This window comes from Salmo trutta, chromosome 21 (assembly GCF_901001165.1).
Source record: "Salmo trutta chromosome 21, fSalTru1.1, whole genome shotgun sequence".
Lineage (NCBI taxonomy): Eukaryota > Metazoa > Chordata > Actinopteri > Salmoniformes > Salmonidae > Salmo > Salmo trutta.
Window position 1 is genome coordinate 16214021 of NC_042977.1, and position 10341 is coordinate 16224361.

Here is a 10341-nt window from a genome sequence, read left to right on the forward strand (position 1 = left end):
TAGTGTCTGATTTTCTGATCCACGCCCCTACCTTTTTTTTAAGGTATCTGTGACCAACAAATGCCTATCGGTATTCCCAGTCTTGCGAAATCCATAGATTAGATCCAAATGAATTTATTTCAATTGACTGATTTCCTCATATGAACTGTAACCCTGTGTCTAAGGGTGTGTGTGTGTGTGTGTGTAAGTCATTGGTCATTATACCCAATAGATTTCCAATTTTTAGGACACTCATTGCAATGGGGCCCAGTCACAAAGTGAACAGGGAGTATGCAATTCCACCCCTTTTTTTTCTTCTTTTTTTCTGAATCGGTGTATTGAAAGCACCATGTTTTACTATCCCTGTGGGGACCTACAATTGATTTCCATTCAAAATCCTATTTTCCCAAACCGTTAACCCTTACCCTAACCTTAACCCTAATTCTAACCCCTAAGCCCTAAAATAGCCTTTGTCCTCCTGGGGACCTGGGAAATGTCCCCATGAGGGAGAATTTCTGGTACCCACGAGGATGGTAATACAAGCCCACACACTATGTCTACACCCCCATGCAATCTGTCACTTGGGAGGTTTTAGGCTGGGAGTTGTACATCATATAGGCCTAGAGATTGAAGGAGTTTCCACTCAACAATACATTTTACTGGGTTAATAGGATTTTATTGATTATCGGTATTTCTTTGTAATCAATGTCTTTCTGTTTTAATTGCCAAGATACTGAAAAGGCACCTTGAGACTGATTATACTCAAGGAAATATAGATTGATTATTGTGATCTAAATCCATAAAAATAATATTACATAAAATGCATATGAACATCAGAATTTCCAAACCATTCGCTTGCTTTATTTTCATTTCATGAGTTGGACCATTTTAATATTTTATCCCAAATTAGATTTTCACAGTTCCTTTTACAGCTTTCTCTCATTTATTGCCTCACGAAAACCACACTGTCTTTGTTCCATTGGTTCCCCAGCTCACCTCAGAGGGCACTGCTGAAGATTACTTCTTTATCCAGGGAAGATGAACGGGACTGGAGAATGTCAAGTGGATTAATGTCCTCAAATAAACCTTGACTGCTGAGAATTCACAGATCTGTTAATGATTTACGGCACTGTATGTTTACGTGACACACTTAGTATGACACCTTTTTTTAATTATTTTACCAGAAAACGGCCAATTCAATCCCCACAAAGGAAGGAATATAGAGTGATTGGTTGTGGCTCTGTATGTTGAAGTGTTTAATCTATCATTTCTGAGCTATTACATTTTTTGTGAGAACTGTTAAACTGGAAAACAGCACAGGGTTGTCTTTTAGTGATGTGGGTATATGATTAGATAGTATTGCTGCATTAATCAATGAGAGGTGTTCATCCAGACAGTTTCTCTATCCAATTACATTAGCCCCCTTTCCTCAGAAGGTGTTTTAAAACTAAGGCTTTACCCATTTAGTAATAATTTCCAAAGCCCTGGAGTTGATGACCAAATTAAGGCATTAGTTTAGGCTCACATTTTTCTCAATTTGATAGGTCATTATTCATTTCTGATCTGGTTAATTTCAATCTCTTGCCTAAATAATAGCACTAGTTTGCTCCAATCTATACTGTTGTTTTTCATTAAAGAGCAACTACCCCTAAAAAGCAACTAATCCATTTGAAAACGGCAGATGTGGCATCGATATGAGTCAAACTTTTATTCTAGTCTCAAAATTGTTTACAAAGTATAAATAGGATAATATTGGTCAGAAAGTCAGTGTCTAACAAATCATGCCCCCTTTTGCAAAGATCCACGTACAAATCTCCCCTCCTCCCATTTCGCTTCCCTTTATTGAATGGGGCTCTGTTGTTTCATCGTCCGCAATGCGTTCAAAGGACAACGGACCCTATACGGATTGATCATGACTCCACAGCCAAAGTTCTATGGTTTGCATGCCCTGCCGAAGAAGGACCCTAGCTAGTATGCAGAATAGATGCTTGGAGTTGGTCGGTCTCCAAGTCTGCACCAGTAATGCTAGCATTTGGTGTGCAACAACCGGTTGTGGGGAGTATGACCAGAGAAACTGGGATATAATGACTTCTGGTATATCTTAGCTAACGACAATGTTAGATAACGTTATTGCTGTTTATGTAGGTAGATCTCTTTTGATAGTGATGCAGGTTAGCTAACGTTAGCGCAGTTCGTCGCTCATACAAGTGTATTCTGTATTGTCTAGGGAAAAACTAAATAATGGATGCAGCTATCGTGGTAGCTAATTTAAATCTGACTAATATAGTGAACTAGGAGCAACAAACCGGAACGGAATGTAATCCAATCTGGAGCTACAGTCAGTCTGCAGTACATCTGTAAAGCATAGAATTAGGGGTTTATTGTAAAAGGCTATATTGCAACTTAAGGTTAAGGTTAGGCATAAGGTTATCAGTGTGGTTAAGGTTAGGTTTAAAATCCCATTTTAAAAAGAGAAATTGTATAAATAGGCGGGCTTTGTGACTGTGGTAACTAGTGACGCCCTACAGTACCAGTCAAAAGTTTGGAAAACCTACTCATTCAACGGTTTTTCTTTATTTTTACTATTTTCTACATTGTAAAATAATAGCGAATAACTTAAAACTATGAAATAACAAACAGGGAATCATGTAGTAACCAAAAAAGTGTTAAACGAATCAAAATATATTTTATGTGAGATTCTTCAAAGTAGCCACCCTTTGCCTTGATGACAGCTTTGCACACTCTTGGCATTCTCTCAACCAGATTCATGAGGTAGTCACCTGTAATGCATTTCAAGAAGATAGCCCTATTTGGTAAAAGACCAAGTCCATATTATGGCAAGAACAGCTCAAATAAGCAAAGAGAAACGAAAGTCCATCATTTATTTAAGAAATTAAGATCAATTAATCCAGAACATTTCGTGAACTTTAAAAGTTTATTCAAGTGCAGTCGCAAAAAACCATCAAGCTGTATGATGAAACTGGCTCTCATGAGGACCGCCACAGGAAAGGAAGACCCAGAGTTACCTCTGCTGCAGAGGATAAGTTCGTTAGAGTTAACTGCACCTCAGATTGCAGCCCAAATAAATGCTTCACAGAGTTCAAGTAACAGACACATCACAACATTAACTGTTCATTGGAGACTGCGTGAATCAGGCCTTCATGGTCGAATTGCTGCAAAGAAACCACTACTAAATGACGCCAATAAGAAGAAGAGACGTCCTTGGGCCAAGAAACACGAGCAATGGACATTAGACCGGTGGAAATCTGTCCTTTTGGTCTGATGAGTCCAAATTTTTGATTTTTGGATCCAATCACCATGTCTTTGTGAGATGCAGAGTAGGTGAACGGATGATCTTCGCATGTGTGGTTCCCACTGTTAAGCATGGAGGAGGAGGTGAGATGGTGTGGGGGTGCTTTTCTGGTGACACTGTCAGTGATTTATTTAGAATTCAAGGCAAACTTAACCAGCATGGCTACCACAGCATTCTGCAGCGATACGCTATCCCATCTGGTATGCGCTTAGTGGGACTATCATTTGTTTTTCAACAGGACAATGACCCAACACACCTCCAGGCTGTGTAAAGACTGTTTGACCAAGAGGGAGAGTGATGGAGTGCTGCATCAGATGACATGGCCTCCACAATCACCTGACCTCAACCCAATTGAGATGGTTTGAGATTAGTTGAACCGCAGAGTGAAGGAAAAGCAGCTCAGCATATGTGGAAAACTCCTTCAAGACAGTTGGAAAAGCATTCCAGGTGAAGCTGGTTGAGAGAATGCCAAGAGTCTGCGAAGCTGTCATCAAGGTAAAGGGTGGCAACTTTGAAGAATCTCAAATATAACATCTATTTTGATTTGTTTAACACTTTTTTTGGTTACTATATGATTCCATATGTGTTATTTCATAGTTTTAATGTCTTCAACTATTATTCTACAATGTAGAAAACAGTAAAAATCAATCCCTGAATGACTAGGTGTGTCCAAACATTTGACGGGTACTGTAGAATTAGCTTGACCGAGTTACTGCCCTGATGAAACAGACGGCTTCATCAACAACGGTAATGTGTGTTATGTGAAAAGTATTTTTTTTTAAATACCCAGTATGATAAACTAGTAGGTTCATTACCCAGCCAGGCAGATGCAAATACTAATCATTTTGGTTGTGAAGTGCATTATCAAAAAGCTTTGTCCTTATTAACAAAATGCAATTTACCACTGGCTTGTATCACAGTGTGTAAGTCGCTCTGGATAAGAGCGTCTGCTAAATGACTTAAATGTAAATGTAAATGTAATGTCATAGGCCCTTCCAGTCAAAACCACTTCGTAAGATGAGGAATTACATTTTTTATGAGGATTGCCTGCTACAGTTGTTCGAGAGATGTCCAGTTTGCAAACCGAACATGCAACATAGAGAAGACCAGCAAGGGGAACCCTCAGCATCACGCATACATTACTTCGCTTTGAGCATTCCTATAAATAGTACAGGGAGGACACTTGAATCAGGTTGGTGACATTTGACCTGGTCAAAGGTCAAAACAGTTTAGAGTGTTGTCCCAATTCACCATCACCTTCATAACCTAGCCTGGTGGAACCATTCTATTTCACGTATCATGATATCTGAAGTGAAATATAAAGGTGAATGCAGCGATCAGGTTGGTTCCACCATGCTAATAATAACCACCATTGATAATGTAATCAGTGCTCTGTTTGTGTGTGTGTGTGCAACCGACCGACCGACCGACCAACCAGGTTCTTTGATGAGGGGCCAGGTGCTGGCCTACTCTGCCACTTCCATCAATGGGGCATTAGCAAAGACCTTGCCTCACCTCTTGCCTGCTCACCAACGGTCATTGATGGGGAGACCAGAATTGGGCAGGTTTAGTCTGACCTGTTGAAACTTCAACATAGTACATGTTTGTTTGTTAAATATCACCTATCTTAACTGCCATTGGTAATAGAACAGTGACTGTATGTCTTCACAGATGCATTTATGGAGCCAGCACTTGGAGACTTGCAAGATGGAGTCCGGAGTGACAGGCTTGATACTAAAGTCCCTAAATGGAGAGGGACCTGGAACTCTGCATAACATTTTTTACTAGACAACGTTTACTTGTATTGTCTTTTTTTAAATTATTGAAGTATAAGTCAATATGGGGAGGGATAAGCCCTGTGTATTCACGAGGATCAGGGAACTTCTGTCTTATACAGTGAGCACCATAATTAATTGGACAGTGACAATTTTTTTGTTATTTTGGTTCTGTACTCTAGCACTTTGAGTTTGAAAGTATACAATGACAATGAGGGTGAAGTGCAGACTGTCAGCTTTAATTTGAGGGTATTTTCATACATATCGGATGAACCGTTTAGAAATGACAGCACCTTTTGTACGTGGTCCCCCCATTTTTGGGCATCAAAAAACATTGGACAGTTTAACGTAATGTAGAATAAAGTAATCATTGTTAATATTTGGTTGCATATCCTTTGCATGCAATGACTGCTTGAAGTCTGCGATGCATCGACATCACCAGACGCTGGGTATCTTACCGGGTGATGCTCTGCCAGGCCTGTACTGCAGCCATCTTCAGTTCCTGCTTGTTTCGGGGACTTATTGTTTCGGGGACTTATAGTCTCCTCTTCAGCATGTAAAATGAATGTTCAATTGTATTCAGATCCAGTGACACGGCCAGTCAAGGATTTTCCACTTTTTTGTCATCAAAAACCCCTTCGTTGCTCTAGCAGTATGTTTAGGGTCATTGTCTTGTTGCATGATGAAGTGCCGTCCAATGAGTTTGGAGGCATTTGGTTTTATCTGAGCAGATAAAATATTTCTGTAGACTTCAGAATTCATTGTTCTACTTCTGTCTGCAGTCACATCATCGATGAAGACAAGTGAGCCTGTTCCACTGGCAGCCATACAGGCCCAAGCCATAACACCCCCTCCACCATGTTTCACAGATGAGGTGGTATGCTTTGGATCATGGGCATGTCTTTTTTTTCTCCACACTTTCCTCTTTCCATCACTCTGGTACATGTTCATTTTTGTCTCATCTGTCCACAATACTTTTTTCCAGAAATCTTGGGTCTCTTTTAGGTGCTTTTTAGCAAACTGTAATCTCGCCTTTCTGTTCTTCAGGCTTATCAGTGGTTTGCATCTTGTAGTGTACCCTCTGTAGTCCTGCTGGTGTAGTCTTCTACGTATGGTAGACTTTGACACATCTACACCTGCATCCAGGAAAGTGTTTTTGATCTGTTGGGCTGTTGTCAGGGGGGGGTTTCTTCACCATAGAGAGTATTCTCCGGTCATCCACTACAGTGGTCTTCGTCAGTCTACCGGGTCTTTTGACGTAATTGAGTTCACCGGTTGTTTTTTTATTGTTAATAATGAACCATGCCCAGGGTTTTTGCAATGTTCCTGATTGATTGATTTTCATTTCTGACCCTTATGACAGCCAGCTTCATTTGCATCGACACTGCTGTCCTCCTCATGTTGTCACACCCCAACAACAACCTCCAAAGGCAATAGCAAAGTCTAGAATCAATACTATTCATCAACAGCTCTCCTGCATTCACTAACGACACAAATGAGTACACCTGCCTAACGACACACACCATTACGGAGAAAAAATGTATGAAATGTATGCATTCGCTACTGTAAGTAGCTCTGGATAAGAGCGTCTGCTAAATGACTAAAAATGTTTTTTTTAAATCTGTGAACCCAATTCAACAAATACTTGTAGTACCTTAAAATGTGGGGACCATGTACAAAAGGTGCTGTCATTTCTAAACGGTTCATCCGATATGTATGAAAATACCCTCAAATTAAAGATGACAGTCTGCACTTCACCCTCATTGTCATTGTATTCTTTCAAACTCAAAGTGCTAGAGTACAGAACCAAAATAACAAAAAAATTGTCTCTGTCCAATGAATTATGATGCTCACTGTATGGGACACCACACAGGAAGGTATGACCACTCTGATATGTTTGCCAAGGTACATGTATCCCCATTACCACCAGACAAAATGCAGATAATCATAGTATCTGTATCAGCTGAGAATGACAATAAAAAGTGTTATATTAGCAGGACACTGCTTCTATGGTATTATGTAAAGGGTTGTTTGTTCTACATGGACCTGTTACCACATTTTAAATGTATCGAAACATTTAGTTTAGAATATCTACATAAATGTGTCAATTGCATTCTTCTCATGACTCTGCAAACCTGCAGGGGGTTTACTTGTTGTTATTGACTGGGGGGAAACAGCTGCGGGCAAGGTTCTAACAGATAGGTCTGGCAAGGATACACCTAAGCCAACTCACATTTGGCTTCTGTCATGGCCGCCAGTATTTCTTAAGAAGCAAGTCAAAGAATTTAGGCGAAATTCGCGGGTGCAGTTTTCCGCAACTTATTGTGCTGTGCAGTGGTAGCCTAGTGGTTAAGAGCGTTGGGCCAGTAACCGAAAGGTCGGTGCCCTTGAGCAAGGCACTTCACCTTACTTGCTCCTGTAAGTTGCTCTGAATAAGAGTGCCTGCTATATGAAACATGTAAAAATAAGAGCAGTGAACCAATCAAGTACTTAAAGGAATAAATGGATGACATTGGGGCTGCATAATACCCTGAGCATATCCATGCGAGAAAATTGATAAAGATACCAATAAAGCAGAATGGAGCAAAGCCAGTCCGTAGATCAATTAAACACACATTTCCCAAATAGCTTCTCTAGAAAACCTCTGTAACTTCAGTCAACAAATCATTCCTTTTTTTGCAAAGCCAAATGGCCTTTGAAATGGACTCCCGGTCAGTGAAGTGTCTGTTTTAAAATGTCAGGGCACGCTCTTATTACCTCCCTGATTCCTTTAGTGGGCCGAGTGTGTGAAAAGGACACTAGGTTACTGGCCTTCTTGTTTTATGTGCCCATAGAGATTTGGACTTCTTATTCCACTTTGTCCACAGTTCTGTTCTTATGGCCACTCACTTTCCCCCAGCCGTGACGGCTTGAAGTGTTTGATGGTTGGCAGCTCTGCTCAAGGGCTGCAAATGGATCTTGGAGCTGGGCTGGAGTTGGTCAAAGTTTCTCTTGACTTGTACTGTGTCTAGCATCTCATCCAGAGCTATTTCTCTCCCAGATCTTTCTTTTTTTCGGTGGCATTGTGAGCCAAGAGATCAGACTGATGATATCAGTCAATAGGTAGAATCATGATGTGGTTATACCTTTGTGAGGTCGTGTCTAGGAATGAAAGCATGTTCCCTTCTTTTTCAGAACAAGGTTGGAAAGTCATTGAAAAGTCTGCCAGTAATGTCAGCCATCATTCACCGTGTCCATTCACCACGGTCTCTGCCAGCCTATTTGCTTTTAAAATAAGCGTGCACCGTCTAAACCAATAAACATTGTATATATTGTAGCTAATGTAGTCAATACCAGACTGAAATATGTATGCAATCTTCAGAGCTATATAATGTGATTTTTAGACGTATTTGGTCAAAAGATACCAAGGATGCTTAGTTGAAAAGACAAATGCTGTAACATTTTCAGTTAATTAAATATGATCTAATTTTCACATAAGTGTTCACTTATACCTCTAGGTTCAGCAAGCAGTGTTCGGTATGAGTGGTGTGATCCTCTCTGCCATGACTAGGTAATGAGGGCTATTCTTGCAAGAAGCTGAACTCCATGTCTTTAGGACTTCTTTTATGAAGAGTGAATGTGTTCTTGACCTTTTTACTTGGTATTCAGGGTTGGGTAGGTTACTTTCTAAATGTAATCCATTGCAGTTAGTAGTTACCTGTCAAAAAATTTAATCAGTAATATAACTTTTGAATTACCCAAACTCAGTAACGTAATCTCATTACTTTCAGTTACTTTCCCCTTAAGAGGCATTAGAAGAAGACAAAAACGATAAATCAAACGCATTTACTGTGTCATCATTGTGGTCTCTGACTTGCGGTCAGACTCACTCAGGTGGAGCAAAATTAAACTTGCGCCTTTTTTCAAAGCTGAATTGAAGGTCATCGAGAAAACAGAAAGGTGTCATAATGTATTTTTTTCACAAACATCCTTTTTGAATTTAAAGGTAATCCATGAAGTAATCTTCTTGTTTTTCAAAAGTTTCTGTAATCTGATTACAGTATTTTTGCTGGTAACGTAACTGATTACAGTTAAAACATAATTGGTCATCAGGTTACATGTAACTGATTACAGTTCAAACATAATTGGTCATCAGATTACATGTAACTGATTACAGTTAAAACATAATTGGTCATCACGTTACATTTAACTGATTACAGTTCAAACATAATTGGTCATCAGATTGCATGTAACTGATTACATGTAGGGATCAGTTACTCCCCAAACCTGTTGGTATTTATTCTTTAACGCTGTCCCTACCACATCACAAATGTTATTCTCATTATGACTCTTGAAAGCATTTTATGTTGTGCTAATTTATTTAATTTACGAGAGGTTCTGAATCCTGTCTCTGGGGGAATTAAGTTTGTAGCACGGCAGTCAGCAAGACAGTAAGTCATAAGGAGGGCACGCTGCGTGGTGATAGCTCCTACATTTCTTTCAATAAATAGCAGATAAAGCCACTGTCTCAATAACAGTGGTGGGAAAAGTACCCCATTTTCATACTTGAGTAAAAGTAAAGATACCTTAGTAGAACATGACTCAAGTAAAAGTGAGCCACCCAGTAAAATACTACTTGAGTACCGTAATTTCCGGACTATTAAGTGCACCTGAATATAAGCCGCACCCACTGAATTTAAAAAAATATATTATTTTGAACATAACATGTCTATAAGCCGCAGGTGCCTACCGGTACATTGAAACAAATTAACTTCACACAGGCTTTAACGAAACACGGCTTGTAACAAAAATAAATAGGCTTTAACAAAACACGGCTTGTAACAAAAATAAATAGGCTTTAACGAAACACGGCTTGTAACAAAAATAAATAGGCTTTAACAAAACACGGCTTGTAACAAAAATAAGTAGGCTTTAACGAAACACGGCTTGTAACAAAAAATAAAAAATTAGCAGTAAGCTTTAGTTGTCTTTTGGCACTGAGTCAATTCCTCACGCTGCTGTTTCCAACGTCTTATCATCGACTCATTAAGACCAAGCTCCCGTGCAGCAGCTCTATTTCCTTTTCCAACAGCCAGATCAATCGCCTTCAACTTGAAAGCTGCATCATATTCATTTCTCCGTGTCTTTGCCATGATGAGGGTGACAAAATGACTACCGTAATCAGAATGATGGGAAGTTTGAGAGTGCTCGATTTAATCTAAACAGTAAACAAAAAAGTTGTTTGACCTTAACCCGTTCGGCAAAAATTGAAAGCGGGAAAAATCCATATATTAG